A 23,361-nucleotide genomic window follows, 5' to 3' on the forward strand; every position below is an offset into this window, starting at 1 on the left:
GTGATTTCATAGAGCACCTCTGGGGGCCCTGCCTCTGATCCTAGCTCTGTCTCAGGTACCTGGGAGGCAATGGATAAAAATAAAAATAGACACTTTTACAGAGGGTGTCTCCTGTGCCTGAGCAAAAACTTCCATATGCACCCCCCCCTTTCCCTACCCACAGTGAAGCAGCTGTTAGATCTTAGCCTTCAGGATAGAGAACAGAACCCCCAGAGAGGGAGAGTGTGTTCCCAAGGGGACACACCAAGTAAGTGGCAAAAGCAAGGATGGTGGAAGCTTGACCTGATCACCCAGCTACACTCTTGGGCCCCAACTACCATGCTGTGAGGAAGACCAAGCAACCCCATGGAGAGACTCACAAGGAAAACCAAAGTCCCTGGCTCTCAGCCCTGGCTGAGCTCCCAGTCCTCAGCCAGCATCTACCTGATGGGATCCATGAGTGACTCATCGTAACTCACCCTCCAGTTGCATTCAAGCCTGCTTCAGCTTTTGTCACCTGGAACTGAGAAAAGCTTTCCCCTCCAAGACCCAAATTGCAGATTTAAGAGCAAAACAGATGAAAGTTGTCTTAAGCCACTCGGTTTGGGAGGGCTTTGTTTGCTGCAGTAGAGAACTGCATCAGAGAGTCAAAGGGACTTGCCCAAGGTCAATGGAACTAAGCCTTGAACCAAAGTCCCCAGCATCCCGGAACAAGGCTTTTCCCTTTCACAACCTTCTTTTACCAGATGAGAAAATAAGGGCTCTGAGAAATTAAGTAACACAGTCAAGGTCAACTAGTAGTGTAATGCATTGAATTGTGTCTCTCACAATAGATACATTGAAATCCTAACCCACCCCCAGAACTTGAGAATACAATCTTAGTTGGAGACAGGCCTTTTTACAGAGGTAATTAAGTTAAGATGAGGTCATTAGGCTAAGCTCTAATTCAATATGACTCGTGTCCTTATAAAATGGGGACATTTGGACACAGATGTCACATAGAGGGAAGATGATGCAAGGGCACAGGGAGAAGGGCCTCTACAAGGCAAGCTGAGAGACCGGCACAGAACAGATTCTCCCTCACAGCCCTCAGAAAGCATCTGCTCTGCTGACACCTGGATTTGGGACGTTAAGCATCCAGAATTACGTGACAAGAAATTTCAGTTGTTTGAAACAGCCAGCTTGTGGTACTTTGTTTCAGCAGCCCGAGGCCATTAATACAGCTAGCAGGTGGGAGTCTAACCCAACTGTGCCTGAACGCCTAACAGTTAAGACCTGCTGCTTCTCCTCTGAGGCATTCTGGGACAGCTTCCCGGAGGAGGTGACATCTAAGTTCTGAGGGATGCGTACGAGTTGGCTAAGAGGGAAGAATGTTCTCTGTTGAGGGGGTAGCCTGGGGTCCCAGGAGACCTCTTCCAAGGGCTGCAGAGTTCTTGTGGTTGCGATGGGCTGCACATGACAAGGGCATGGCTGGAGCAGTGCCCAGAGGCAGGCTGAGGACGGCCTTTGTTCATGCAGCAGGCAGCCCATTTGGATGTCATCCTAAGGGCAGTAGGGAGCCATCTGCCTTTTTCTTCTGCCTTGTCACCCCAGCAGGATTCTGCTAAGAGCGTTTCACACTGTGGCCTGGCCCTCCTACTTGGAACCTGGAAGTGAGGAAAATGGTGGGTTTGAGCTCAGCAGGGGAGGAAGTGTCTTTGCAAAGCCCCCTCGAGTCTGGGCATGAAGGGCTCCTGGTGCTGCGTTCCATGCTGCAGGCCCCTCACAAAGTCTCATCACTGCCAAGCATGAATCCAAATAAAGTCTCCATAGAACTGCTGGTGATGGGGAGGGGGCCTGGATGGGAAGCCAGGAGAGGGTCCCTTTCAGAAATCTTCCCTACAGGGCGGCCCCTTCTCAGGAGGCACCTGCTGGAATCCCCAGACCCTTACTGCTAATGTGGCGGTGGGGGGGGGAGTTTATAGATTAAGACACAACACTCACCCCTGCAATGCCCGAAGTCCAGGCCTGTGAAGAGGTCTTTAAGATCCCTATTGCTGGAATTCCTGTCGTGGCACAGCAGAAACAAATCTGACTGGGAACCATGAGGTTACGGGTTCCATCCCTGCCCTCGCTCAGTGGGTTAAGGATCTGGCATTGCCATGAGCTATGGTGTAGGTTGAAGACGAGCCTCGGATCCAGCATTGCCGTGGTTGTGGTGTAGGCTGTTGGCTACAGCTCCGATTCAACCCCTAGCCTGGAAACATCCATATCCCTCTGGTGCGTCCCCAAAAAACAAAACAAAACAAAAAAAATCTAGAGTAAGCCCCACATGAAGTAGAGGTTTAGATGCCCAAGGCCTTTTTCCTTCCACCTCCCCCACCCCCACAGCTTCTCTGGGTCTCCTAGTCTTTGCCTACATTCCTTTCATATCCAAATTCCTTAGCCAAACCAGAGTTTCTAAAGTATCCCAGGAGCCCCCAGCTTCCCCTCCGGGTCTCCTGAGTGCCTTTTGCCCCCAGTGATAAACGCTCAACTGTTCAGCAACCTTAGTTCAGCAAAGGTCCTCAGCCAACATGCTAGCAGGTGAGTAAGAGATGGAGCAGAAGCTGGTGTCAACTTTAAAAAAGGCACAGCCTGGAAATTGCTGTCGTGGCTCAGTGGTTAACGAACCCAACTGGCATCCAGGAGGACACAGGTTTGAGCCCTGGCCTGGTTAAGGATCCGGTGTTGCTGTGAGCTGTGGTGCAGGTTGCAGACATGGCTGTGGCATAGGCGAGCAGCCGTAGCTCCAATTCGACCCCTACCTAGCCTGGGAACTTCCAAATGCCATGTGTGTGGACCTAAAAGGACAAAAAAATAAATAAATAAATAAGTCACAATCTGAAAGTTGAGAGTTAAGTTTTATTTGGGGTAAATTAGGACTTAAGCCTGGGAGATCTCAGGTAACCCTCTTTTGTTCCTGCTCCCTGCCCTTTGTTGCAAAAACTCCTGTATATCCTAACTCATCCCTCATTGCCTTGGAGTGGTTTCTCAGGGGCACCTGAGATGCTGTGTCCCAGGCTTACATCCTAATTTTGCCTCAAATAAAACTTACCTCTCAACTCTCAGGTTGTGCATTTTTTTAAGTCCGCACTGGAGAGGGAGCAGGGGAGGGGAAGACAAGGAAAACAGCCCTCAAGCCCTCTCTCAAGTCCTGAGCAGCCTTTTCCAGAAGCTTGCATTGGCTTTAAACCCAAAGATGGTTCAAGTGGAGGTGGTCGGGAGAGTCTCGACGACTGGATGTGCGTCCTGACAGAAACCTGCTTGAATGGGGTCTCCCCCACCTCCCCACCCTCCAACCCCATGACAGGGGTGTGCTGCCCCTGACCCAGACAGGGTGTGAGGTGTGCAAAGTGGGGACTTGGAAGCACAGAGAGGAAGCAGAGGAGACGGTAAATGGAGAGTTCCGTTTATGGTCTATGTATATTTGTTTTGTCTCTACTGCTGGGGAAAACCAGAACGAAGGAGAGCTGTTTATGGCTGGTTCACAGCGGCCCCAGCGGGAAGCCAGCCCCTCTGGGGTTACTGCAGGGCTTGGAGACAGCCTCTGGCTTCTGTGACATCTAGAAGATGTGGCTAGGCTCTCTCCCGGAGGGAAGAAAGGGATTGGAATCTGAGTGTTCAGGGCAGCCCCAGGGCGGAGGGCAGGGCTGGGCTTGGGCAGATGATGCGATATCCCCAAGGAGGCTGGTCCCCTAGATCTGACACCAACACCAGACTGTGGATTAGAAGCAGCAGCCCTGGAAGACTTCAAAGGATGGGTGGCCAGGGTGGAGAACGACCAAAGGGAGACCTGCTCTGCATTCAAACCCTGCAGGAAAGATGCTGGGAAGGCTGGTGGGGACTGAGACGGATGAGATGGGATGGCCCGTCCATCCACCAGCTCACAGGCCTGGGGCGTGGAGTCAAGGTCAGGTTATTCTAAAGAACATGCAGGCAGAGGGCGGCTCCTCCAAACTGAGTTCTCGGCTGCTCATCCACTAGAGGAGGAAGGCAGGCAATAGAGGGGAGGGGAGGGGTGGGGAAGGAGCAAGGGATGGGGGAGATGCTGACAGACAGACAGACAAAAAGACACAGAGACTAAAGGAGAGGGAGACAAATGACAGAGCCCGGGGATGAGATGGAGGATCCACAGAGGGCTAGCGACCCACCAGGAAGGAGGGGAGGAAACGGGTCTGGGGAGAAAGGAGGAGGGCTAAATGTGGAGGAGGGGAAGGGAGGAGGAGGGGGGAGAGCTGGGATCCGGGACAGGCAGAAGGAGGGAGGAAGAGAAGATGGGGAAAGCTGAGAGGTGGAGAGGGGGCGAGGGCAGGGAAGAAGCAAGATGCAGAGGTGGCAAGGAGAGAAGGTGAGTAAGGACAGTTGGCCCTGGTGCCCCAGGCCACAGAGTTCAGGGCCAATGCACCACAGCCCACGCCTGGGCTGGGGAAGAACTGGGGCAGAGGCTGAGCCCCCTTACTAACACCCTCCCCAGTGCCAGGACCACACTCTTGAAGTCAGGGCCACACTCCCCCTGCCCCCCACTATGTGTCAGCACCCAGGGCTGTAGCCTTCTCTTGGTGCTGCATTTTCTAATCCACCAAGAGCCAGTCACACACAGCATCTACTCAGAGGCAACGGCTTTTTCCAATCCACAGAAAACTCCTCCTAAAGGCAAAGAGTAGCCTGATTTTTGCATCCTATCAGCCCAAGGTCGCTGCGGAATATCATCTTTATCCCAGGGGGTCACGTGTCCACCTAACATCTGGAGCTTCAGTTTCTCAAGAAAGAAGAACATGAAGCAGGACATGAGGCAGACAGCAGAACCCCAGAGAACTGGGAGCTGGAAGGAGAGGGTGATAGGGGAGGCTGTCCCTGTAAGGCCTCTCCAGAGAGGAAAAACCAGGGTGAAATGGGGAGGGGGGGCAGAGGGGGGACGAGATGCATCTTCAGCTTTCAGAACAAGGGGAGGTACCCCCTGGGCCTTAGGAGTTAGAAAGCTCTGGCTCTGCCGCTCACCATAATGGTTTTGGGCAAATGACTCCAACTCTCAAAACCTCAGTTTCTTTCTCCATAAAATGGGTACAGCAAAAGCGCTGACTTTGTGGGATTATTGTGAGAGTGAAATGTCCTAAGATAGCGCTGGGCACATAAGAAGCCCTCAGCGACTGGAACTGACGATTGGACCAGGTCTATGTGGAACCAGGTTGAGAAGGGGCCTGTGAAGAATCTCCTAGGAGCCTTTCTAGCCTCGGCCATCAGTTTGCCTGCTTGGAAAAAATTAGTCCTAAGTCAGCAGTGACCTCATCTCTTCCTATACGTTCTCAATTTCATCAGCACCTAGACCCTTGGAAGTAGGGTCTGAGGCTCTGAAAACCAATTGCCATTTCCAGTGTTGTCACAGGCCAGTGAGCTGGGAGCCCAGGAAGCCCAGCAGGGGTCCAGGGCCCCTCTGCCAAGAACATGTTCCACTCGTGCAGGAAGCAGCCTTGGTGCCTCTGAGATGAACTGTTCTCCCCTCGGGCTCTGAAATCCTGGCCTGCAGCCGCAGCTGGGCTGGAGCCAGTGTTTGCCCCTAATGAGAACCCCTGCCTGGCTCCAGGGAAACCCTGGGGCCGCAGAGGAATTCAGTGCGTGGACACACCAGCCTCCCAGGCTTTTCCTTGTCAGCCCTGTGCTCCAGGAGAGCTGGGAGGGGGCAGCCTTACAGCAGGAAGAGCCACATCCTGGGCGCGATGCTCATGCCAGGAGTGGATCCGGCAAGAGAGTGTCACTGGGCAGCAGAATCCCTGAGAGCATAGAGGGAGGGACTGGGCACAGAGGGGGCCTGGGTGTCCCCACACCCAATGCGGGCTGCTTGGAACAGGATGTTCTGAAGTGAAGAGACAAGCCAAGGAGCGAGGCGTGCGTGTGCAATGTGTGCGTAGAGGAGGTAAGTGGCCCTATGGCATGGCAAGGACAGAAGCAAAATAAATGGAGAAGGGTGAGGCTCTGATCTGGGCAGAGCAGGGGGGAGGTGAGGAGAGGATGGAGGAGGGAGGAGAGAAAGGGGTGGGGGAGGAGAGGAAAAGGAAATTACGGTGGGGGCAGGGGGTGGATTTCAGGACATCGCATGTTCTATTGTCCCCTGCCTCCTTCCTCTGGGAAGAGCACCCGGGAGCCACCCTGAAACAGCCCTCACAGAGCATACAGGTGCTGTGGGTCAAAAGCTGTGCCACAGTCCCCTGCTCTGTCCCAGAGGCCTTCACCCTCTCTGGCTAAGTGGGTTCCACTGGAGCCCTAAGTCAGCTTCCTTGCCCCCTCACCCCCAATCTTCCTGATGAATTAAAAGCAGAGGCTGATGTGGGACCATGAATTCTGGACACTGCTAACGGGGGTTAAGGCAAACCTGAGGTTGGATTTAGGATTTCTGTGAGGAATTTGCTAGGGATTCGTTTGGTTCTGTAAGAAGCCACCCTGCACCTTGGTGTTGACTGTCTGATGGTGGCCAGCTGGTTCTGATTGGGATGGACCTTGCTTCTGTCCTTGCCATGCCATAGGGCCACTCACCTCCTCTACGCACACATTGCACACGCACGCCTCGCTCCTTGGCTTGTCTCTTCACTTCAGAACATCCTGTTCCAAGCAGCCCACATTGGGTGTGGGGACACCCAGGCCCCCTCTGTGCCCAGTCCCTCCCTCTATGCTCTCAGGGATTCTGCTGCCCAGTGACACTCTCTTGCCGGATCCACTCCTGGCATGAGCATCGCGCCCAGGATGTGGCTCTTCCTGCTGTAAGGCTGCCCCCTCCCCCACCAAACTGCAAGTGACTGGACCAACTGAAAAGGGGCTGATGGATTGAGCCTGACTGGCCAAGTGACTGGTTGACCTGGAGGCTGACTCATAGGCTGCATGACTGACTGGCTGGCAGGTTCATGACCATGGGCCTGGTGGTGGGTAGTTAACTGGTTGTTTGCGTGACTAATTCAAACTGAACGGACGTGAAAGTTAACATATGTCTTTTCTATCAAAGGAAGTCTTGGTTACTCCATTTTGCTCCCGCTTCAACTGAGATGCCCTCCTGGGACCCCATCCTCTTTCCCTCTTCTCCCACTAACAGTTTGTTCCAATTAGCCAACCAAGAAGAATGTGCACCCTGACCTGACCAATGGAAAGGGGACAGATATTCCCCCTGCATTAGGGATAAAGAGGGGGATCTTTTCTTCTTGGGGCATGCTTTTTGAGTACACACAGCCTTCTGCAGAAGCAAAGAGAAAGAGCCTTGTCGAGATCTCTCCGTGTTCATGTGTCTCACTTTCCGACACTGACGATCTGAACCAGAGTCATTTTTCTCCAGCTGGAACTTACCATGACTTACTTTTTGCCTACCCAACTACTGTGACTGACAGACCAATTCAGTGGGGCTGGTGGCTGATTCAAATTAATTAGGTGGCAGGGTGACTAACTATGGCCTCCTATTCAACATCCCTGAGGGTGACCTTGCCTGAAGGACTCTGGCTGGAGGAGAGGCCATCTCCTTCAGACTGAATAGATGACTGGATGTCTGTCTGCCACTCCAGAGCCTTGGCTGGCTGCCTCACTTGCACCCCTGACTCTTTGAGATTGACTGACTGGCTGGCTAGTGTTTCCTTGCGGTTGGGACTGACCAGGCCACAGACAGTGGCTGCCTGTGACTCACTCTGTTCCAGGGACAGAAACTGACTCTGCCCAAATGAGAGGTCTGGCTGAGTGGAGCGACCCCCCACCTCCATCACTGAAAAATGACTGTGTGCCAGCCTTGACTGCCATGGGCTTCCTGAGACAGATCAGCCTGACTGACAGGCTGACCAGGTGGCCGTGTGACTGAGTCTGTCTGAGAGACAACATCCTGCCAGCTGACTGATTGTTACATGCTCACTGGCTGACTGACCCTGTCGGGCTGTTGATGACAGAGGATGAGGTGATGGAAGTGACTGGCTGGCTGTTGGAGGTAGGCTGACTGACCTGCCTTGTCTGACTGGCTGGTAGAGACCGAGACTGAGACTGACCAGTTGGCAGGGAGGCCTGCTGACCATGGCTGTGACTCACACTGTGAGTGGCCATGTCTGTCCTTGTAGCCCTGACTGTACAGGCGGGTCTGTGAGGCAATGACCAGTTGACTGGCTGACTGAGATTGGCTGGGTGACCGGCGGGTGGTGACTGTAACCCCTGGTGTGAACAGCTGCGACTGGGTGTAACCAAATCCATCTGTGAGTCGATGGCTAACTGCCTGACTGGTGGAGGCTGGCCAGGGGACCAGCTGACCACAGCTGTGACGTGAGTTGTAAGGGGCCCTGCCTCACTGTGTGGCCCTGGTTGTGTGTCAGAGTCTGACTGTGAGACAATGACAGACTGACTGACTTTCCTGGCTGACTGCCTCCGGGTCAGCCTGCAAACACAGTCCCTACTTGTCCCAGAATTATGAGAGGCCCTGCAGGGAACCGGCCCAGCCTGAGGGGACAGAGCGGCTTCTGTGGAGCAGCAGTGGGAAGAGGGAAGCCAGAGCCGCCAGAGGGAGAACAGGAATAGGCCCCGCCCAGGGCTGGGCCCAGATGGAAAGTTCTCCACCTCACCCTCAGAGGGGCTGGGTCACTGGCATACATTCTCTGAGCTGTGTTTTTGGCTCAAATCTTATAGCTCCTTTACTTAGAGGGAGTGAGGGGCTGGGGAACTGGGGGAACCTATAAAAATACTGAGCCAATAATTCACAGACAGGACGCCAATTATAGGAGCTTGGTGGGGGAGGGGAAGGGCTGCTGACTGTGTGTTACCGGGCTTGGATGGGGGCCAAGCAGGGCTCCAGAAAATTCAGCCTATAATGCAGGACTGGGGAAGCCTTAGGAAGGAGCATGTGTCTGTCAGGCACAGCTCTGTTACCACCACCATTTTACAACTGAGGAAACAGAGGCCCAAAGCATTTCCCAAAGCACAGCCCTCCTGGGGCTGCCCCACCAGAGCCCAGGAAACTGGTCAACTCTCATCCTCTTTCACTCTCCCAGAAGGCACTGGACAGCAGGTTTTTAGGGGCAAACTTCATGACCTTGGGCAAGGCATTATACTTCTCTGAGTCTCCGTCTCCTCATCTATTACACAGGTATTTCTGAGGAGGCCGTTTGTCAGAACTCACATTGGCTTCACAAGCCCCTGCCACTTACTGAATGTGTGGTTTCCTCAGCCACCAAGGGAATATCATTAATGGCTCTTACTCTGCAAGAGTGGTGTGAAAGGAAAAAATAGAACACAGGTAGGACCTCAGCTCAGGGCCCAGCACCTGGTAAGCAACCAAGACATGTGACCTTTCATGATTATTAATGCTCACATCACAGGGGATGTATTAGGATTAATAAAGAGCTTCGAACGGAAGCCAAGAAGCCCGAACCCACAATGATGGGAGGCAGCCACTCAGCATGGCAACATTCCCCTCAAAGAGCCTGGCAAGGCCCTCCCAGCTGCCCTGAAATGACCCCTATGCCCCCAAAAGATCCAACAGACCCTCTGGGATCACCAGCTCCCCTGACACCACAGCCACTGGGGCCTGGACCCCAAGGGACAGGGAGGCAAAACCAAGAAATTTTCAGTTGTCCCTCCAGGAAGGGCCAAGGGCCCAGTAGTGCTGAGTAGCCCTGGTTGGGCAGAAGCCTCTTCCAGGAAGGCCCAAGGTCTCAGGACCTCCAGGGCCAGGAGAAAAGGCCTGAGTCAGGGCAGGTTGAGGGGTAGAATTTCCCCAGGAGGCTGAGAACCCAACTCAGGTGTGAGCCCAGAAACTGCTGCTGCTGACTGTTCTCAAGTGGCTGAATGAGCGCACTGGAAATTCAGGGCCACACATAGCTACAAATTACAGCAAACCAGGTAATGAAACATCCCCAAGGTCACAGTCAAGGAAGAAAAGTTCACCTCCTGACTTGTTCCTTCCTCATTCCTTTCTTTTTTTTTTTTTCTTTTCCTCTCTCTTTCTTTTTTTTTTTTTTTTTCTGTCTTTAGGGCTGCACCTGTGGCATATGGAGGTTCCCAGATTAGGGGTCGGATCGAAGCTGTAGCTGCCAGCCTACGCCAGAGCCACAGCAACGCGGGATCTGAGCCGTGTCTGCAACCTACACCACAGCTCACGGCAACATCGGATCCTTAAACCACTGAGCAAAGCCAGGGATCAAACCTGCATCCTCATAGATATGAGTCAGGTTCTTAACCTGCTGAGCCACAATGGGAACTCCCCCTCAATTCATTTCTTCATGAGGCTTAAGCCCTCAGACGAGGCCAACTTGCACTTGAATCCTAGCCCAGCCAATTACTAGACCTATGATCTTGGGCCTGAGTCTCACTTTTCCCAGTGGGGGTGACAGCAACATCCATCTTACAAGGTCATGAGAGGACTGGGCAAAATGGTCAATCGGCACTTAAAAATATAAGGCTCAGGGAGCTGAGCGTGTGTCCCCTCTCCACACAACCACTTCCTCATCTGTAAAGTGGGCTGAACCTTAGCCCACAGGTGACTGTGATGAGTTGCTGATAATTTTGCATCGTGGCCACCACCTTGCACAGCTCCAGAAGGTGCTATTCACAGCCTGCTTGATGGGTCATGTGACCCCTCAGCTCTTCACAGCAGCCCAGACTGGCCAGCTTGAGGGCTTGATAAATAGAGCTATTTGTCTTCCCCTTGGAGGGGAAAGCGAAGAAGGAAATAAACATTTAAATAGCACACCAAGGGTGTGCTAAGGGCTATGGACGGTGAAAATGCAGAAAAGGGGCCACCACTTAACAGAGGAGGGAATGAGGAAGGACGAGCAGGGGTCACAGTCATTTAAGGCTAACCCAAGGCACAGGCTATGCCACCTGGGGGGCTCCAGGCACTGGGGAAGGCCTAGGGGCTGGCAAGAGCAAGCTGGAGCCTCTGGGGCATGGAGACCAGCCAGGGGAGCCATAGCTGGAGTCCCAGGGGGACAGGGCAGGAAAAGAGGCCCGAGGTCTCTGGCCGGAGAGGGATATGGGGACGGAATGATGGCCCCCATTCCTGGCTCCCAGGAACACTCCTTGGCCAGGTCAGCAGGCAACCTTGGAGCCTCGGGGCTGCTGGTTTCCCCCCTCCCCCAATTCCACCACCCCTCAGGCAAGTGCAATCACTGTTCCATTTCACAAAAGTAGAACTGAGCTATTTCTTCTACTTGCTTCCTCTGGCTGCTGTTAGACATTGCCACAAATGCCTCAGCTTAAAACAACACAAATGTATTCTCTTACAGTTCTGGAGAGCCGAGGTCTAAAATCAAGGAGCTGCCAAGACTGAGTCCCTTCTGAAGTCTTCAGCAGAGAAACTGGTCCCTTGTCTTTTCTTCCTAGATACCCACTATGCTCCCCAGTTGGTGGCCCCCTTCCTGTGAGCACAATAACTTCTTGCTTCCATTTTCATGCTACCATCTATTCCTCCAGTCTCCTGCCTCGCTCTTAATCAGGATGTTTGGAATTATACTGGTCTCACTGGGATAATCTCCCCATCTGAAGATCCTTATTAATCACATCTGCAAACTCCTGCCTGCCTCAGGGCCTTTGCACTTGCTTTTCCCATTGCTTGGAGTTCTTTTCCCCCAGGTATTCATAAAGCTCATTCCTTCACCTCCTTCAAGCACTCAGATGAGACCTCTCACCCACATCCTGGTAATTCTCATCCTCTTCCCTGGGTCATTTTTCTCCATTCCACTCAACACCAACTGCTGTCCTAGAAATTCATGTCTTTTTATTTAATTGTCTGTTTCCCCCAGCCCGAATGGAAACTGCCACAAAGACGGGGATTCTGTCTATTCTGTCTGCCTTGTTCATTGTTAAATCCTCAACACCTACAGTAAGGAACAAATGGGGCACCTGAAGTTCAGAGAGGTAGAGTGACTTTCCCAAGGTCACACAGCTAACAAATGGCAAAGCTAGGGATTTGAACCTAGGCAGGTCTAACTCTCATATCTTCATGTTTTGGCTCAATGATGCCAGTCAGCCTCTTTCTATGTACTTATGTAGATAACCAGGCTATCAGGTCCTGCCCTCTGTCTTCTCCTGGTTAATGATGGGGTAATTGTGGGCTGCTATGTGACTCACCATAGGAAATAATCAGAGGAACAAAAATAGTTTCTGTTGGCCAAGGGCATTGGATTTCACAACAGACTGAGGGTACTATGAGAGCAGGCAGCGGGCCCGTTTCACTTGGTACCATGGTAAGTGTGCCAGACAATGCCCCACACATTGTTGGTGCTCATGAAATCTTTGATGACAACTGAATGAATGGCTCTCACTTTGCTGCAGAGAGAAGATGTGCTGTGTATCAAGGGACTAATATTGACGTATCTATAGATCTATTTGTCCATCTGTCTCTCTCTTTCTGACCTTTGGGGACAGCTCATTTTTCTGCCCTGTGGTCCTGGCCACATTCTCTGCATCTCCATACATCCTTCTTGCCTCTACATCTCTGAGTCTCACCACACGGTCCCTCCAGTGGTACAACGGGAGGAGCCCCACCGTCCCCTGAAGTACCTGCTCTCAGGGGTCAGCCATGGTAACGACCCCAAGAACAAAGGGAAACATGGTGGAAAAAGTTCCACAGGCCTCCCTGCCTCTCATCCCGAACTGCACGCTCAGGGACTGGCCAGAAGGTGAAGGTAGATGAGCTCTCACTGACTCTCCCACTTTTCCGTTCCTACCTCTCCCTTCCCGAGCCAGGATTTTCAAGAAAAACAGTCCCTTACCTTTCTGTAGAGTCTCCTTCCTCCCAAGCTGCCAGAAAGAGAAGTCTAGAAATCTCCCATAGTGAGAGAAGGAAAAAAGCCACAGGAAGGTGTAAACGAGGCTTATGTAATTTGCAGCCCCAGAGGGGCAGTGTGGTGGCAGCTGTGGCTGCAAAGATATCTCCCCAAGGGGAGAAGAGAATGACAGGGGGTCTGCAGGGCTGCCCATGGCAGGAGGTGGCTGAGGCCACACTGATGAAAAGGGATGAAAAATTGCAGAAGTCATATCAGCCCAAGTGAAGAGGTAGCCCTAACGGATATCCATGCAATTCCATACACAAGCCTATCAATCAGCCACTTAAGTACCGTGAGGACAAGCAGTGATGGTCAGCGGTACAGACCCCATGATTTAAAGTCTTTACTTTACACATACGACCATCCTGGCTCCAAGTGGTAAGAGAGAAGCCACTAGTGTGTGGCCACATGTCCAGCTCCTACCACAACCCAGGCTCTATGCTAAGCATTTTCTCTAGAGTAATACTCAGAAATTTCATAATGTTCCTTGAAGGTAAGATGTGCCCATTCTACTCAGAGAGGTTAAATCACTTGCACAGGGTGACTTTTTTTTTTGGCATGCCCTCAGCTTGTGGAGGTTCCTGAGCCAGGGATCGAACCCATGCCCCAGCAGCAACTCAAGCTGCTGCAGTGATAATGTCAGATCCTTAAGCTGCTTCACCACATGGGAACTTCCCATGGTGCTCTTCTCACTTCTACCTTTGTGCCCCTACATCAGGAATCAGCAAACCACTGCCTGTAGTCTTGTCCAGTGGCTGCCCGTTTTTATAAAGTTTTATTGGATCACAGCCACACCACACCTGGTTGCTTATAAATTGCTTCTGGCTGCTTTGGGGCCAAACAACAGCAGAGCTGATTAGTCACAATGGAGACTATATGGCCCCCAAAGCCAAAAACACTTACTATCTGGACCTTTATAGAGAAAGGTTGCCAATCCCTGCCCTGTCATCAAGTCTCTCCCTGTTCCCCAAAGGGATATTTTAACAAGCTAATTCAAGTCATAACACAACATGTTTAAAATCCTTTGAATAAAATCCAAATTTCCTCCCACAGCCCACAGGGCCAGCAGGATTTGGCATCCACTAACCTCTACCCCACTCACCCCCCATGACAACATTCCAGCTCACCGGGGACCTGGTTCCATGTTTCCAAGGTGATGAGCTCTTTCTAACCTCAGGACCTTTGCACATGCTGTTCCCATATCTGGAATGCTTTTTCCCAGCTTTCAATCTTGGCTCGAATTCCATTTCTTCCGAAAGGCCTCCCATGTTGTTATTCTCCATCCCCACCCTCAGTCTATTTCCTTTCTACCATCGATAATGTTTGTCACTGTTTTATCTACAGTTTCACCTTTACTCTCTGCCGGGGCTGTGGCTGGGAGGTTCAGTGCTCTATCAATTGCCTGGCACCTAGCTGGTAAACTATGAATGTTTGTTGAGTGACAGCAGCACGGGCCTGGGGGTACTCCTGAGCCACATTCCTCTTGCAGGTGCTCTTGTCCCTTCTTCCTTCCCATAAGTGATATTGATTTTTAAAAAAAAAGTCTGCAGAGGGGCTAGACAGCTTCAGAGAGGTGAACAAGCAGTACCCTCTCTTCAGTGAAGCCTCCGGATCAAATACTCCCACCTCCCCACGTCCTCCTTCTGACATGCCAGTGGCAGTGGTGGCTGCGGAAGAGAAGCCCCAGGTGGCTGCCTGCGAGTAGTCCCTCCCCAGGAAGGAGTCTGCTCCCCTCACCCAGACCCTATCAAATGTCCCCAAGATTGTCACACCACCACCACAAGAAGCTCTGGGATGTAACTGGGCTTCCCTGGAGAAGGTGACACTGCAGACCTGGGGTTGGGGCTAAACAGGGTCCAGACCCCAGGAGTCCTAAGTTGAACAGCATCCACCAAAAAGATAGATCTAGGTCCTAAGCCCCAGAACATTTGAGGAAGGGTCTTTGCAGATGTAAGTAAGGATCTCCAGATGGGATACCCTGGGTTAGCACTGGGTAGGGGGGAGGCCCTAAACCCCAGGACATGTCCTTTTAAGAGACAGCAGGAAGACACTGACATAGAGAGGAAGGCCATGTGAAGACAGAGACTGAGATTCGAGTGATGTGGCCACGTGCCCCGGAACACCTGGAGCCACCAGAAGCTGAAAGAGGCAAGGACTTCAAAGGGAGCATGGTCCTGTCTGCACCTTGATTTCAGACATCTAGCCCCCGGAAACGTGAGAGGAGACATTTCTGTAGCTGTTACCCAGCCAGGTGGTGGTTAATTTGTCACGACAACCACAGGAAACTCATACACCTGGGACCGGCAGGCTCATCTCTTGCCTCAGCCCACAAAGCGTCACAGACTGCTTGGCTGGAGCAGACATGGGGGCTGAGTCACCTGGCACTGCATGAATCCAGGGACCCAGGTTCCACCTGACCACTATTTCCACCTACACATACACACGCTGCTTTTCCTCCCTTGGTATTTGTCTTCAGACTGACCTAACATTTTCCTATTCAAATAGATTTCCAGAGACACCTTGATCTCTGAGAACCAGCTCTGCTAGCGATGCATTCTCTCCACCCACCCCCCTTTTGTTTTTAGTTTTTTGGGTTTTTGTTTTTGTTTTTTAGGGCTGCACCCTCAGCCTATGGCAGCTTCCAGGCTAGGGATCAAATCGGAGCTGCAATTGCCAGCCTTCACTACAGCCACAGCAACACAGGATCTGAGCTACATCTGCAGTTAACACCACAGCTCCTGGCAACACTGGATCCTTAAACCACTGAGCGAGGCCAGGGATAAAATCTGCATCCTTACGAATACTAGTCGGGTTGGTTACTACTGAGCCACGACTGGAACTCCACCCTTTTATTCATTGATTCAGTCAATAAAACCTTTATGAAGCACTGACTATGTGCTGGGCACTATTCAAGTCTCTGGAAATGCAAGAGGATGAAACAGATTGGAATCCCCCTCCTGTGACCTCGCTTTCTATTGTGGAAGGGCTGGGGGCTAATTACCCCACTGAGTGCAAAGCTGTCAAAATGAACTATATTCGAGAATTCCCACTGTGGCTAATGGGGTTAAGAATCTGACTAGTATCCATGAGAATGTGGATTCGATCCCTGGCTTTGCTCAGTGGGTTAAGGATCTGGCATTGCCATGAGCTGTGGCGTAGGTCACAGACACAGCTCAGGTCTGGCCCTGCTGTGACTGTGGTGTAGGCTGGCAGCTACAGCTCTGATTTGACACTAGCCTGGGAATTTCCATAAGCTGCAGGTGCAAAAAAAAAAAAAAAAATTAAATTAAAAAAAATTGAAAACATTCATTGGCATGTGTCCTAAAATTGTCAGTGACCCCCCTGCGAGTAAGTTTTGAAACAGACCCACAACTTCTCTCCCAGGGAGGGAGCAGGGTGGAGGCAGAGAACAGGATTTGAATTATGGGCCTGCCACTTCCTAGCTGGGAAAGAGCCCTGACAGCAAAGCCAAAGGAGCTCCAGGACTCCTGAGTTCCCTGTCTCTAAAAGCCTGTGGTTCTGGAAAGGGAGAGGCCTCCCCTACAGGGGCCGAGCTGGGGCTGGGCTGTGGGGCTGGGACAGCAGCATTTCTCAGGTGCTGAGCCCTCTGGGCCCAGACGTGGGCCTGGAAGACAGGCCAGAGGGAGGCTCTGGGAGAGAAGGTACAGCTGGCCAGAGCTCAGAGCTCGTGCCAACCCCACCCTCCCGCAGGCGACAGGAAGGAATGTCGTGTGACTTGTGGGATCTGCGGGCAAACAAACCAGGAGGCTGGACACTGGCCCAGGAAGACAGGAAGCCTGCCTCTCAATCTTCTGCTTATAATAAACATCAACTGTTCACTGACGATCTACAACTTGCCAAACCCAGACAATCTGTTTTATACGGTTTATCAGCACAACAACCATTAAAGTGAGTATTACTGTTCCCATTTCACAGATGAGGAGACCAAGGCTCAACTAGGCCACACAGTTCTAAGGGGCAAGGTTAGGATTTGTACCCAAGGCTGAACTTAGCCATCTCACAATACCCCATTTAGATCTAGTTCTGAACTAGTAAGTTGTTTTCAGTTGCAAGGGACAACTTTCCAATTCAATCTGGCCCAAGCCTACCTCCAACTACAAAAAGAATTATTGCAGAGTTTCGGGCTTTCCAGCATAGCTGGATCCAGATGCTCAACAAATGTTCTCACAACTCTGTTACATCCCTTGACCTTGTTTTCTTCAGTGTAGGTTTCACTTTATTTTACCAAAAGTACAAAGATAGCTACCCAAGGTTCCAGGCTCCACTCTGCTTCACAAAATCTCTGGAAACATATCACTCTGTTCTAATAGTTTTAGCACAAGTCCTGAGTATCATTTTCAGTGTTCCAGCTTGGACCAGCTCAGAACTAATCATTTGGTCAAGAGGAGAGAGTATTCCCATTGGCCAGAAAAGGATCAGGTATCCACCTCTGAAGCTGGCAGGTGAGGACAGCATCCTCACCCCCCAGTCAGAGACTGAGAATGGGGTGAGTGACTCACCAAAGGGAAATCAAGAATCACTCACTAGCAGAGCACATTCCTGGCAAGCAGAACCATCAGATATCCAGGACAGCCTCTCTGTCACTCCCTTTCAGTCTTTGGTTAAGTTCCTTTGGGAAATGTCCAGCCTTATCCTCATGGAAATAAGAAGCAAAGCCTGTAGCCACTGCAGCCAGGTAAGATGGCCTTGGAGTGAGATGCATTTGAATGGTCGATCAGGTTGGTGGATTGGTCATCTCCCCATAGTGACAGTGAGCTTGGCCACTGGATTGCCTTTGGCCAGCAGGATGTAAGTGAGTGTGTGTGAGCAGAGGTTTTAAAAGTGTTTGGTTCATTTCATTAGGTCTTCTGTGCCTCTGCCACTTACCATAAGACATCCTCTGGGTAACCACTTATTCCAGAAGGAAGAAATACATGGAATGTACCTGGTCAAAGACTCAAAGCCTGAAGCAGAGCTACTCCAGAAGGCCCACAGACCCAAGAGCAAGACCCATACATAGATATTGCTGGAAGCTCCCAAAGTTTGAGGAGAGTTGTTTGTTATGCAGCGTTATCACAGCAAAACCTGACTATCACACTTTGAAAGTTTGGGAGGATTTATGTTGAGAAAGACCACCATTCTTTGAAGTAAACAGTCTTTTAGAGACTTAGTACTCTGAGCTGTGGCCAGTCTGTATTCTGCCAAGATGTCCTGGGAGCCCAGAAAGGCACAGACACCACATTTTAACACAGCAGTCCTATTTCAACTCCCACAGAGGCCAGAAGGGGTTTCAGCATCTGTTCTGGAGCCCTACAACTGCCCTATATTCCCTCCAGGGTCTCCAAGGATCTTAATCAGCTGTGTGACCTTGGACAAGTCATTTGTCCTCTCTCAGCCTTAATTGCCTCATCTGTCAAAGGGGATAATGCTAATCCTTAGCTTTGGGAGGGGCTGATCAGGATAATTGATAGAAAACACAGAGTACCTGGTGCAGTAATATGGCTCAATAAATGTTAGCTTTATATTTATTTTTAAATTACTAGAGGAGTACAGGTGCATTTGCATGTTGAGTCTGCCCCTCTAAGCCTTGAGAAGATCATGCAATAAGCATCTCTGCACCCAGAATGAAGAAGCCCCCAGGTGCCTGAACCTTGGAGGAGAGAAACTTGGGACATGACAAAGCAGATTGTTCTTAGGGTTTTTTTTTGTGTTGTGTTGTATTTTGTTTTAGTTCCTTGAAATCACACAGCCAATTTATTTATGTTGCTGGTTTCCCACACAAATAAAAACAAAACAAAGACATGCTAATGGCAACAGCACTTGCTACAACTTTGACCCATGGGAAAGAGGCACGGCAGGAAGCAAAGTCACAGTTCCATTAAGTGGGCAAACATTGAACTCCCACGCTTCCTTTCCATTGGAAGTTCACTGCGAGGTAGGAGTTTCATGCTAAGTGACAAACCAGCCCCTGGTCCTGCCTTCTTCAAGGGCTGCCTTGGGGTACCTCCTGTCCCCAGCCTGGCAGCGTGAACCTGGCCAAGCTGTGGCTAATTCAAGGTTCGCTGGGGGCTGCTTTACATGCTCAGTGTAACACTTGGTTCTCAGCTCATCCTGCTCTGCTGCTGTACATTTCATTTCCACTGAGGAAACTGAGACTCAGAGACGAAGTGATGGACCCACATCCCACAGCTAGCTGGTGGCAGCTCTAGGACTTGAACTCAACTCTGATTCTCAAGCTTATGCCCCCAATCCTATTTTAGGCTGTCCTTGAAGATCCTGGGTGCATGCATGGTCCTGGTCACAAGGGTAGGCCTTGTCCAATATGGCTGGTGTCCTTAGAAAGAGGGTAAAGTTGGTCACAGAGACTGACACATTGAGGGAAGATGACTTAAAAACACACAGGGGGAAGACAGCCCCCCATAAGGCAAGGAGACAGGTATGGAACAGATTCTTCTCTCACAGCCCTTGTAAGAAACCCTGTCGACACCTTGACCTTGGACTGCCAGCCACAGGAACAGTGAGATTTCTGTTGTTAAGCCAGCTGGGCTGCCATCCTTTATCATGGCAGCCTTGCAGACGCATACAGCACGGATCACATTAACGTTCAACAATCTTTTTCAACCCCTGTGGGCCAAATAAGCTGCATTCTGCCTTGAAAGGGCGCAGGTGGCAACCCCTACTGCCTCGCGAGTCCCCAGAGCCCACCGTCCACAGGGGAGTCGGCTCCATGGGAAGCCAAGGTCAACCGGATCAAATGGGAATTCAATTATGGTTTGGAAACAAGTCCTCGAGGTCACAGATTAAATGAGGGCAAAGGCTGGAACCGGGGCCCCAGGCTTGAGAAGCAGTGCGACAGCCCCCCCACAGAGACAGGCCAGCCTGTCTGTCAAGTACAGGAGAAAACTTGAATTAAAGGAAAGAGATAGATTGGATCAGTTTAGACACGACTCTGGACTAAGACCCCCAGCATGTCGCGTAATCAATACCCTAGAAAACACACTGGAACAGCTGTTTACAAGTATCTGTTAATTATTAAAATCAAATCTATTTTTTTCCCCTCGATTTAGTTGAGAAATCTCATGTTACACAGAAAGGTTAATTACAAACCGACTTCCAAGAACCCTTTGCTGGAAGCTTCTGTTTCATTTTCTCCAGAGATGAATCCTTGAACTCCATATTTGGGAAAGCAGAGGCAGGCTGGCTTAGCGAAATCGTTTCCTCATTCTGGCAGCCCCCAGAGTCAGCCAACCTCTCCGATGGACAGATGCAGCTGGGATTAACCAGAAACCACTTCAAACCCTCCCCAACCGTCTCCAATGTGGTCCTGTTGCTTTTTCCATTTAGACCGAAGACCACCATCTTTTCAACAAGCTGTCCTGGTTGCAAAAGTAAGAGGGTCTTGAGTTCTGAGACCACAATGAGAGAGACGGACAGCATTGCAGTGGCTGCACCAATTAGGCCTGTTTGCTCCCAGCCTCGGGGAAGGTAAACGGCCTATTACGGGGCGGGTAATGCGTACCACATGGCATTCCTCGGCCTCAAGGAAGCCCAAGAGGCCTCATTTCCCTAGCTGTCCCTGGAAAGGCACAGCATGGCACAGGCCCCCAGCTCCAAGGCTCAGCCCCTTCCCCACTATTAAGTTGGACCAAGGAGCTTCCCTGCTCGCCGCGGCCCCATTGCAGCCCTGCCCAAATGCAGTTCTCTCTAGCCAGGCTTGGAAACTTCCTTGTAGCAGGTGGGGCAGGACCAGCCACTGCCTCTGCCATCTGTCTGGCCAGTATCTAGTCTCACCCAAGGAAGTAGGACATGTCTTTGTCATAGATGCCTTTTATCAGGTTGAGGGGCTTCTATTCCTAGCTCATTGAGTATTTTCGTCACGAAGGCAAAAGTTTATTTTAAATAGAGACCTTGAGACTTTCAGATAAAGATGGAGCCTCGAACACACATATTTTGCATGCCCTTGGGTACAAAATTAAAGGTTTGGGTTAGGATTGGGTAGGGGGTATTGTTTTTTTGGTTTTTTTGTTGGGTTTGTTTCAGAAAACAACAACCACAAAACCAAACAGACAGGTCTGAGAGAATGAAGAGGAGACAATAAGAAAATATTTTAAGCTGGAAAATAGATGGATAGGAAGCCACCGCCTTAAGAAAGCCAAATCTTAAACCCAGTTGCAAAAACCGCCAACAAACCAAATCCTCCAAAAGGTCAAGAACGTGTTCCTCATGTAATTCTAGATGGAGAGGTGAAGGACAGGGATGAATGAATAAGGAGAACTGGTGAAAAGCTATTAAGGGAGTAGATGGATTCCGGATTTGCTCCTGGGCCCTCTCCTCACTCCTGGAGGCAGGAGGCTCGTCCCTCTCCCACTCCACTCTAGAATGGATGTTTATGCCCCAGAGAGTCAAGTAGAAAGACGTGTGACGGTACCTGATGAAGGCTGCAGTCCCAGGAGGCTTCTAGTAGGTCTTTACCTCCAGGTAGGAATTTGGAAGAGTCTGACATGTCCAAAGTGGACAGACCTAAAGAAAAAAGACACCCCCCAAAGATCCCATCCACTACTTCAACGCTTAACAAGCCCACACTTAGCTTGGTGTTTCAGCCTTTTATCCCTCCCCCACCTCTTAAATAGAGACTTGGAGACACCTGGGAAAAGCCTTTACTTGGACATAAAACAAGGAACTTAACAGAGACTAGTCTGGGTTAAAAAAAAAAGCTTTAAATCATCATTAATTTTCTCAGAGATAAGAGAATATAACACCACAGGCATGAAATAAGAAGAGGATGCAACAAAAGAAAAAGATGCAGAGAATGACCCCAAAAATGGCTCTTGGAAATCAGAAACATGACAGGAGAGCTTCACAGAAGAACTTCAATGCAAGGAAGAGGTGTGCTAGTTTCCTGGGGCTGCTGAAACCAACTACCATCAGCTGGGTGGTTTAAAGAAAACTAAACTTACTGTTTCACAGTTCTGGATCCTTGAAGTCCAAAGTCAAGGGTGGGGTGTTTCTAAGGACTCTTAACAGGGAGAATGTGTTTCTTGCCTCTCTCAAATCTTATGGTGGTTTGCTGGCATTGTTGGCATTTCTGGGCTTGTAGAAATTCCATCTCTGCCTTCATTTGCACATAGCATTCTCCTTGTTTGTGTGTCTGTCTCTGTGTCCAAATTTCCTCTTTTACCAGAATGCCAGTCCTGTTGGATCATGGCCCATCCTACTGACCACATTTTAACTTAATCCTCAGCAAAGACCCCATTTCCCAATAAGACCACCTTCACAGACACTGGGGTTAGGATATCAACAACTTTTGGGGGGACACAATTCAATCCATAGGGTGAGGATTCTTTCCTAGAAGAACATAAACATGAAAAGATGGAACACAATAGGGAAATCTCAAGAAAATCAAAGGACATAAAATATCTGAATAACAGGAGTTCCAGAAAGAAAACTTAGTGTAAATGAAGGGATGTCACCAGTGAAATATTTCAAGGCAATTTCTCAACACTGAATGACTTAAATTTGGGGACAGAAAGGGCCCACTGGGCAAAGAGCCAGGAAAGATCAGCACGCTAGGGACATGGAAAAGTTTCTTTTAGTGTCTAAAGTGATTAGAGAGAAGAAATTGGTCCCATGCACAGGTCAGGGGCCAGAGGGCTTTGGCGTCTCCTGAGCATTACCTGCTATAAGGAAGGAAAATGACATCCACCCTGGGAATTGTGCCAGGCATGTGTGAGGGAAGAAGAAAGACATCATTGGTCTGCAAAGGACGCAGAGAATATGCCTCCTCCACATCCATTCTTTCTCAGGAAACCATTGGCAGAGGATCACCATCAAAATGATGGAGTAAGGCAAGAAAGAGGAAGACTGGGATGACAGGAAATAGGAGATCCGACACAGAAGAAAAGGAAGGGCGTGCCAGGGTGATGGTCAAGGGCGGTCCCACTTGAGAACTGTGCCCCAGCCCTCTTCTGGGCTGGAATGTCTTTGTTACAGCAGCAAAACACAGCCTGAGCTAACTGATTCAGATGGAGATTTCTGCAGTCTGAAGCTGCCTGAGGGCTCCCCATTAACTCGTTTGGCCATCGCATTCTCTGCATAATATAGATTCTTTCTTTTTCAGGGAGCAAGTCACCTAGAGGAAAGATGCTGTTTCAAAATTATCTAGGTTCTCTTGATCTGCAGTGGTGCTTCAGATGATGGAACTATACTAGAATCTAGCAAAAACTCTGAATGCTGCTCTCCAGACACATGCACAAGTGTGGAGTTCCTATTGTGGCTCAACAGGTTAAGAACTGGCCTCGCTCACTGGGTTAAGGATCTGGCATTGCCGTAACTCAGGCGGGTCACAGGTGTGGCTCCGATCTGATGTTGCTGCAATTGTGGTGTAGGCTTGCATCTGCAGCTCTGATTTGACCCCTAGCCCTGGGAACTTCCACATGCTGTAGGTGCAGCCTGAAAAAAAAGAAAAAAGCACAGTTGCAATAAAACACACACATATATTTTTGTAAGTAATTTCCAGGAATTCACCCCACAGCCTCCCTGCAGCTTATTCGGGTAACCCTGATTTCAGATCCAATTAAAGTCTAGCCTT

The 23,361-nt window shown here is 50.3% G+C and overlaps 1 long non-coding RNA gene across 1 annotated transcript; it reads right to left on the reverse strand.

Annotated features, from left to right (window-relative positions):
• Positions 764–21,503, reverse strand: LOC110256273. The gene is made up of 2 exons (XR_002337634.1): positions 21,202–21,503; positions 764–1,625 (listed from the first exon to the last, which is right to left on the reverse strand). It is a non-coding gene; the product is annotated as an uncharacterized LOC110256273 (long non-coding RNA).

The sequence above is a fragment of the Sus scrofa genome, chromosome 13 (genome assembly GCF_000003025.6).
Source record: "Sus scrofa isolate TJ Tabasco breed Duroc chromosome 13, Sscrofa11.1, whole genome shotgun sequence".
Lineage (NCBI taxonomy): Eukaryota > Metazoa > Chordata > Mammalia > Artiodactyla > Suidae > Sus > Sus scrofa.